The following is a 10,202-nucleotide window of genomic DNA, read 5'->3' on the forward strand; positions in this document are numbered from 1 at the left end:
AAAGCTTGGGGGTTGAGGTTTAATTGTTGTAGCTAAGAGGCTTCAATTCATAGCTAAGTTAAGGGATTTATAAACTCTATTTTTGTTAGTTTTCTCTATGGTTTTGGCTATTATTAAGTTTGAGAGCTTTTGGTTGTGAATTGGGTTTTTGGTAGTGTTTTGAGTTTGGGTTTTGTTGTTGGGATTGAGGTGCGATGTTTGGAACTATTTAGCTTTGATTTGGTTGAGCTTGGGCTGAAGAGAGAACAGGGATGCTGGGTTGGCAGGGGCACACTGCAGCCGTGCTCTTGGGTGTCGCAACCCGTGCGAGCCTAGAGCCTAGGTTAAGCTTTGTCTTGATGGCGCGCCGCGGCCCTCAAGGGCAAGTCACAGTCTGCCCCTGTACCCAAACAGGGGGCTTTCTGTGTGGGAGGCGCTCCGCGGCCCTTAAGGGCAGGTTCTGCCTGGTCCTTTTTGGCCAGCCTTGGTTTTAATGGAGGGTTTTCAAACCTTAAGGCTCGGGATCAAATCTACTATCTGGTTTGATAGAATTTGAGGTCCCGGAGGCTAGGACTTGGTCTAAAAGCCTTTAATTGCTCATTATTGACGAGATTTTATATTTGAATATGACTAGGTTAACGCTATGGGCTCAAGATTAGGTTCTTGCTCGAGGGTCTTTCTTAATTTATTTTACACTCAAACTTCAGTTAAGAAAACTTCACCAATTATGTGACGTACATGATTAATGCTTGGTCTGAATGTTGAATATGGTTTTATTTGGGCATTGGACCCTATAAATGCGCATGATTAAGATTATGCCTCTGATTATTGATGAAGCATGTTGAGTGTTCTATTTATGAATATTTGTTATATGGTGAATGCTTGTTTGCATTATATAGTTGAGAAAACATTGACTTATCTATCAAGGATGACAATAGCGATGGTAATAAAGCATTGACTTATGAGTCAAGGGTGGAAATAGCACATCGAGCTTTGGTCGATATGATTAGATCTAACCAAGAGAGCATCTCACGCTCGTTTGACCCAATGGTCGTAGAAAACTAAATCGCTTGGCTAGCTCTATGGCTAGTTACTCAAATCTAGGGAAAAGGCCCAGGGTGACTTTTTGGTCACATAGCTATGGCAAAGGGTCCCAGGTTGACTCTTTGGTCATCTATTCAGTGGAAAAGGACCCCAGGTTGACCCTATGGTCATCTGATTAGGGTTACCTACCCCAGAATGATTCCATAATCATTTATTGGTACTTGTATGCATGCATGAGTAGGATATTACTACTGGGCATGCCAGATATACATCTGAATCTTTATATATTGTTCATGCATTTGTATTAAGTTTTCTTGGTGAGCCTTAGCTCACAAGTGCTATGTGGTGTAGGTAAAGGAAAAGAAAAGTTGGATTAGCCATGAGTTCGAGTGCTTAGGTGGCGACGTGTACATATGCGGCCGCTTGACCACCATGGCCAAGGTTTCTCAGAGGAACTAGGGTTTAACCCTACTTTTGCAGCTTAGGTAGGCGGATTGTAACTTTTAAGTTGTAATGACCATGTTGGAACTGTGACCACTCTATAAACGTTGTTATGGGATCCTATATGCAGTTTAATGTTTTTAATAAAACATCCATTTCTTTTAACCATAATTTTTAACCATGGACCATTAATTACATTTAGATGCACGTTTATGGCCTAAAAACTTATTTAGCAAGTTAAGCACTATTTAAAATATACAGTGTAATGGTCTTGGCTAACAAGGACATTACATTTAGACTAGAGGAACCTAGAAGATAAGGAAGAAAAAAAAGGAAACACTCAGCTGCTCTCTCTCTCTCTCTCTATCGTTAGTTCTCTCTCCCACTCTCTCTCTTAGCTTTAGTTAGGGGCTTTGCAAAATTGATGGGAAACGACTGAGTTTTTTTTAAGGATTAAAGCTGGGATTGGGATCAAGAGATAGTTTGGGGTCGAAATCACTACTGAGGTAAGCTTTACAACCTGATTTTTCTGTGAGTTCTCTTATTTGTTTTAGTTTGGACTGAGTTTTGGTACTAGCTTTGGCTGTTGAGTTGGGGTAAGATTGTGGGTTGTTTCTGGGGTAATTATGATTCCTATGTTGTGTTGTTGTGAGTTCTAGACTTAATTTTCATGATTAGTGATGTTTAGGGTGAATTCTAATTGGTTTGGCTTGGGGAAAATGCAGAAAGAATGTTAAAATTTCTGAGTTCGCGGGGTCGCACTACGACGCTGTTCTTAGAGCGTCGCGCCCTGCTTGAACTTAGAGCCTGGGGTGTTCGTTGAATCGCCTTAAAACCACAACGCTAGGTAGATTGCGTCGCGGCGCGTGTCCAGGAAATAGACTTGGGATGCTCTCTGACTTTCATAGGGTCGTAGCGCTATTGAGGGGTGTCGCGGCTCAAGTAGGGAACTTTGGCCAATTAGGGTTTTTTTGCTCAGGAACTCAAATCTAAAGGCTTGGGAAGGATTCTTCTACCCAGTTTAGTAGAATTCAAGGTCCCAAAGGCTAAAAATATACCTGGAAGCTCTTAAATAGTCTAAATGATTTATGGTTATCCATTATTGCGTTGTGACCAGGTTATACAGTTAGGGCTCCGGAATAGGGATCGTGCTCGGGATCGCCATACCTTATTTGCTCAAGACTCGATGTAAGAAAACTACATCCTGGCTATGGTTGATGCTCGGACCACTTGTAAATGAAAATGACTGTGGATATAAATGTTATTGTTCAATTAGGGTGCTTGTATATGTTGCATCTATTTATGTATTATGTAATCAATATGTTTGATTATATCTAGTTTGAAGGTCTGACCTAAAGGAGCTGAGGCTGGCATCAAGCGTGCGGAACGCAGCTCAGCCTAAGAGAGTCAGGATCGACCATAAGATCTGAAAGCTTGGCCTAAGAGAACCAGGCCTGAATGTCACCTAAATAATCAGATGTGTCGTTTGCACTTGTTTAATTTATTGATTGTTAACTTGGATTATATGTTTCTTTGAGCAGAATATTATTACTAAGTTCATTGTTTGTATTATGTTGCTTATTAAATTTGTTGATTTAAGTTTTCTTGCTGAGCCTTGGCTAACGGGTGCTATGTGATGCACGTAAGGAAAAGGGGAAGCTGGACCAGCCGTGAGGTGCAGAGCTTTAGGGGCAGCGTGTACATTTGTAGCTGCTCGACCACCATGGCCGAACGATCAACATGGACTAGTGCCAAACTTCATTTTTCCGCTTAGGCCGACTTATGTTGTAATTATTTTTAGAGTTTTAAATGCCTTGTAAACACTTATTTTTTGAATCCCATGTACAGACTTAAACTTTTAATGAAAACAACTAGTTCTATGATCAAAATCTTTAAACCATAATCCACTAATTGTCCTTAGTTACACATTTATATCCAAATGACTTGATTAGCAAGTCCATCAATATTTAAAATACAGTGTAATTGTCTTGGCTATCCAGGGCATTACAACTTGGTATTAGAGTGTTCTAGGTTTATGGTTTTACTGAAGACTGGTTGTACATGTACATTCACCGCTGAAGACAAGCTCAATTCAAGGTTTGGTAACTAAACATATGAATATATGTTTAGCTGCTCAAATAAAATATAAATGTCGTATCTGCATGTTTAATAGGAAGCATGAAATATATTGATAGGGCCTGGCCCTTAACTACTATGTGTGCATGATATGGCATGCTTATTAGCATTGCTATTGTATGTTAGTATTATTGGGATTCTTGTTAGCATTTTGATTGCATATATTTTGCCTGATTGTGAGCATTGTACCATGGGGGAGGACTTCTAAAAACTTGTTCTCATTGCCTGATCAGCCGAGTCGTTGATTGCAGATATACTTGGAGAGTTATGCCTCCAAGGAGATTAGTTCAACTAGCCGAGGCTAAAATTGAGGCTAGATATGATAATCAGGGTCAAAAACCTTCGCCATTCCTTGAGAATCGGTAGCAAATGCTTCCTGATATGGAAGCTAGACTTCAGAGTCAAGAGGCAGAGATTCGCCTTGTGAGACAACAGGTTCTGCTTGGGAACGCTGCATAAGACTTGCAACATTTCGTGGCACCAGTTGTACAACAGCCTAAGGTTGAGAATAAGTGGGAGCCACTATAATAGAGATTCAGGAAACAACACCCTCAAATCTTTGAGGGAGGACCAGGTCCACTTAAGGCTGAATAATGGATGAGCCTGACTACCCCCATCCTGGATTTTATGAGGGTGGTAGGTAATGACAGAGTGGCTTGTGCCACCTTTATGTTCTGAGATGATGTCCGTATATGGTGGGAGGTGGCATCCCAGACTCAAGATGTTTCTACCATGAATTGGGATGAGTTTAGAGACCTGTTCAACCAGAAGTACTACATTATTTCTGTTAGGGCAGCGAAAGTGAACGAGTTTACCAGTTTGGTACAGGGTAGTATGATAGTTACTGCGTATGCCCTGCAATATGATAGGATGGCAAAGTTTGCACATGACTTATTGCCTACAAATTCAGCCAGGCAAGACAAGTTTGCTCAGGGGGTGAATGCTATGATTGCTTGGGATGTGCGGATTACATCAGTACCTAGAGAGATTACTTATGCCTAGGTGGTTGAGAAGGCCCTCACAACTAAGGAGGCAGAGAGAAATATATGGAGGGAGAGCGTTGCACGATGGGATGTTCGAAGGGCAGTGCCTCCATTTGTAGGATTTGGTAAGGGTGGAGGCCCTAGTGATCAAAAGAGAAATACCCCTGACACCTCGGCCACTGCTGGTCTGGATAGGAGGGGACAGGGTGTCCAGGGCGGCAGTGGCACATGGAGGAGTTACCTAGAGTGTGCTAGGTGCAGGAAGCGTTATCTGGATGAATGTCGTGCCAAAGCCTATTACTTGTGTGGGGTGGTTGGACTTCTCAAGAAAGACTGTCTGACTTTGAAGAAAAAGGAACCAAGTAAGGCGGACAGCTTGACTCTAGCTCGAGTGTTCGTCCTGACTCAAGCAGAGGTTGAGGCTAGTCCCTCGGCAGTGATGTGTTTGTTTTCTAGGGCTGGCACTCTATATAATATATTGATTGATTCTGGTGCTACACATTCATTTGTTTCTAGCAGAGTGATTGATAGATTGTCTAGGCGCTGTGATTATATACTGTGGGGTTTGGAACTTTATTGCCTACATGGGAGCTGGTAGTGTCTAGGAGAGGGGTTAGGTCATTTCCAGTGATGGTGGACAATAAGGAACTATCAGTGGACTTGATTGAGTTGGGAATGGACGACTTTGACATGATTTTGGGAATGGATTGGTTAGTTAGATATGGGGCAACTATAGACTACAAGAAGAAGATGGTAACTTTTGAACCTGAGGGTGACGACCCCTTCGTTTTTGTTGGCAATGTGCATGGCCCCCCTATTCCCATGATATCAGCCTTGAGAGCTAGAGACCTATTACAAGGAGGTTGTATAGGATTCCTAGCTAGTGTGGTGGAAACCATTAGGGCCATGTCAGTGGGACTAGAGGAGATCAGATTGGTGTGTGAGTTGTTAGATGTGTTCCCTGAGGACTTACCAGGACTGCCACTGTATCAGAAGATTGAATTCATCAATGAGTAAGCAACAGTTACATAACCAATGTCGAGGGAACCATACAGAATGGCTACGGAAGAGCTGAAGGAGTTGAAGGTACAATTAGAGGAGTTATTAGACCTGGGATTTATCAGACCTAGATTTTCACCGTGGGGGTCTCTGGTTTTGTTTGTGAAAAAGAAGGATGGGACCCTAAGGATGTGATAGATTACAGGGAATTAAACAAGCTGACTATCAAGAACAAGTCCCCACTACCGAGGATAGGTGACCTGTTTGATTAGTTGTAGGGTAAGAAAACATTCTCGAAGATTAATCTTCGATCTGGTTATCACCAGCTGAGGGTCAAGGATGTGGATATTCCGAAGATAGCCTTTCGCACGAGGTACGAGCATTACGAGTTTCTAGTCATGTCATTTGGGTTGACCAATGCCCCAGCAGCATTTATGGATCTGATGAATAGGGTGTTCAAGGATTATCTGGATCAATTCGTAATTGTCTTCATAGACGACATCTTGGTTTACTCTTGTTCAGAGGCAAAGCATGAGTAGCATTTCCGACTGGTATTATAGAGATTGAGGGAGCACCGGTTGTATCCTACGTTTAGGAAGTGGGAGTTTTGATTACTGCAGGTGATATTCCTTGGTCACATTGTTAATGGAGTTGGGATTAAAGTAGATCTTGCCAAAGTACAAGCAGTTAGAGATTGGATGAGGCTAAGGAAGGCCTTAGAGGTTAGGAGTTTCCTTGGGTTGGCGGGGTATTATTGGCGATTTGTGGAAGGATTCTCAAAGATTGATATACCATTGACAGAGTTGACACGAAAGAATCTGAAGTTCATGTTGTCAGACAGATGTGACAACAGTTTCCAGGAATTGAAGCAACAGTTGATTACTGCTCCGATACTCAGTCTTTCTTCAGATGGTGATAAGTTTGTGGTGTATTGTGACGCATCGAGACTGGGGTTAGGATGTGTGTTGATGTAGAGTGGGAAGGTCATTGCCTGCACATCGCGGCAGCTGAAGGAATATAAGCAACGATACCCTACTCATCATTTGGTGTTAGCCGCCGTGGTATTTGCACTGAAAGTGTGGCGACACTATTTTTATTTAGAGAATATGAGTTATACACTGATCATAAGAGTTTGAAGTATTTCTTCACGCAGTAGGACTTAAACATGAGACAGAGACGTTGGCTAGAGTTGGTAAATGATAATGACTGTGAGATCATTTATCATCAAGGGAAAGCCAATGTAGTGGTGGATGCTTTAAGTCAGAGGGGCCATGGATAGTTGTTTAGTTCGAAGCAGATATCGAAGGAATTGGTAGAAGACATGACCAGAGCAAAGATAGAGTTGGTAGTGGGTTGGTTGGCCAATATTACTTTGTAGTCCACTCTCTTGGAGGGAATAGAGGATGGCCAGATGTGTGATTCACTGCTGACGAAGCTTAGAGAGGATGTCCTTACTGGAGTAGCTAAGCACTATTCTATTACAGAGACGAGTTTGCTGAGATACAAGGATCGAATTTGTGTTCCAATGGACATGGGTATTGAGTGAGATATCCTTAAAGAATCTCATACCACACCATATTCGTTACTTCAAGGAACCACGAAGATGTATTAGGATCTAAGGTAATTGTATTGGTGGCCTGGGATGAAGAAGGACGTTGTCAACTATGTGCCAAATTGTCTAACCTGTTAGCAGGTGAAGGTTGAACACCAGCGACCAGCGGGGTTGTTGCAGCCTCTTAGTATTCCCGAGTGGAAATGGGAATATATTACTATGGAATTTGTAGGAGTCTTGCCTAGGACAGTGGGGCAACATGACTCGGTATGGGTGATAGTGGACAGATATACCAAGTCAGCTCATTTTCTACCATTGAGAACAAACTATAATGTAGATCAGTATGCAGAGTTGTATGTGAGAGAGATGTTACGTCTCCATGGGGTTCCAAAATCTATAGTGTCAGGTTGGGAACCCATTTTTACCTCCAAGTTTTGGGGCAACTTACAAAAGGCTATGGGGACTCAGTTGAAGTTCAGTATAGCCTATCATCCTCAGACAGACGAGCAGTCTGAGAGGACGATTCAGATATTGGAGGACATGCTTAGAGCATGCGTTGAGGGGTCTTGGAGTAAGTATCTTTCGTTGATTGATTTTTCATACAATAATAGTTATCAATAAACGATTAGAGTAGCTCCATAGGAGATGTTGTATGGAATTAAATGTAGGTCACCCATTCATTGGGATTAGATGGGAAAAAGGAAGTATTTCAGTCTAGAGATGGTTCAGAGGACTAATGAGGCTACTGAGAAGATCCGAGCTCGAATGCTTGCCTCACATAGTAGACAGAAATGCTACGCTGACCCTAAGCGTAGGGACGTGTTTCAGGTAAGGGATCACGTATTTCTGTGAGTTTCGCCATTGCGGGGAGTAAAGAGGTTTGAAAGAATGGGCAAGCTGAGCCCTAGATTCGTAGGACCTTTCGAGATCCTAGATAGGATCGGGCAGGTAGCCTATAGATTGGCTCTGCCCCCGTCATTATCAGGAGTTCATGATGTGTTTTACATCTCAATGCTTTGGAAGTATTTGTTAGATACGACCCATGTATTGAGATTTGGGGATCTGGAGCTACATATGGATTTGTCTTATGAGGAACAACCAGTTCAGATCCTAGATAGAAAAAACAAGGTTCTAAGGAACAAGAGAATCCTTTAATTAAGGTTATATGGAGAAATAGAAAATTTGAGGAAGCGACCTTGGAGTTAGAATCAGTTATGCGGGATCAACATCCCGAGTTATTCATGTAAATATTGAGGATGAAATTTTCAGTAGAAGGGGATAGTTGTAACGTCCCAAATTTGCTAATATGGCTTAGTGCCTTGATTAGTGTATCGTGAGGGCATAATTAGATTTATATGGGAAATTAATTAAATATATGTGTGATTATGTGGTATACATGATTTATATGGTGAAATGAATATATATACATGTTTATGTGTATAAAATACGCATGTGGGCTCGTTTTTGTTAATAAGGGAATATTTGTAATTTTGACCCGTTGAGGGTATAAATGTAATTATACATGTTATGTGATTGAGACAACATTATTATTTGGATATATTCGCGATACTCGACTCGAGGCGTTCCTAGTGCGTAGGTTAGCAGAAAAGTCGTAATGGGGTTAAATACTAGGTTCGGGTTGAGCCTAGGGGTATTTTGGGAAACTTAGTGTGCAGTCGGGATTTACCGGGTAATGGGTAGTTATTCGGTGAAAATTTGGGTATGTTAGGATTAATTGGGAATTTATAGGGCGACTTGAGGATTAGCTGAAAGTGTGGCTAATGAGTGTTTTGCTATTAAGGGCATTGAAGGGAAACTTTAGGATGAGGGACAGTTTGGTCCTTTTCTAAGCTCTGGTAGGACTTAGTTAGACTAGAGGACCCTAGAAGACAAGGAAAAATAGAAGGAAACACTCAGCTACTCTCTCTCTCTCTCTCTCTCTCTCTCTCTCTCTCTCATTAGTTCTCTCTCCCACTCTTTCTCATAGCTTTGGTTAGGGGCTTTGGAAAATTGAAGGGAAAGGGCTGAGTTTTTCTAAAGGATTGAAGCTAGGATTGGGATCAAGAGATAGTTTGGGTCAAAATCACTACTGAGGTAAGCTTTACAACATGATTTTTTTGTGTATTCTTTGATTAGTTTAAGTTTAGACTGAGTTTCTGTGCTATCTTTGGGTGTTGAGTTGGGGTAAGATTGTGGTTGGTTTTGGGGTAATTATGATGCCTATGTTGTGTTGTTGTGAGTTCTAGACTCAATTTTTGGGTTTAGTTATGTTTAGGGTGAATGCTGACGGGTTTGGCTCAGGGCAAATGCAGGAAGAACGATGAAATTTCTGAGTTCGCGGGGTCGCGCCGCAGCACTATTCTTAGAGTGTCGCGGCCTTCATGAACTTAGAGGCCTCGGGGGGTTCGCTGAACAGCCTTAGCGCCACGAAGCTGGGTAGATTACGCCACAGCGCATGTCTAAGAAATAGAGTTAGGATACTCTCTGACTTACAGAAGGTCGCGAAGCTATTGAGGGGCGCCACGACTCAAATAGGGAACTTTGGCCATTTAAATTTTTTAAGCTCAGGAACTCTAATCTAAAGGCTCGAGAAGGATTCTACTACCCAGTTTAGTAGAATTCGAGGTCCTGAAGGCTAGAAATTTACCTTGAATATCTTAAATAGTCTAAGTGATTGATGACTATCCATTATTGCGTTGTGACTAGGTTATACAACTATGGCTCTGGAATAGGGATTGTGCAGGATCGCCATACCTAATTCACTCGGGACTCGAGGTAAGAAAACTTCACCCTTATTGTGTTCGGGGCTCAGACCCCCTATAAATGGATATGAATGTGGTTATAAATGTGATTGTTTTATTGGGTATGCTTGTATATGTTGCATCTGTTTATGTATTATGTAATCGATATGTTTGATTATATCTAGTCTGAAAGTCCAGCCTAAGGGATCCGGGGCCGACATCAAGCATGCAGAACGCAGCTCAGCCTAAGAGAGTCGGGGTCAGCCATAGAATCTGAAAGCTTGGCCTAAGAGAGACAGGTCTAAATGTCACCTAAATAATCAGAAG

This window comes from Humulus lupulus, chromosome 1, assembly GCF_963169125.1.
Source record: "Humulus lupulus chromosome 1, drHumLupu1.1, whole genome shotgun sequence".
Taxonomy (NCBI): Eukaryota; Viridiplantae; Streptophyta; class Magnoliopsida; order Rosales; family Cannabaceae; genus Humulus; species Humulus lupulus.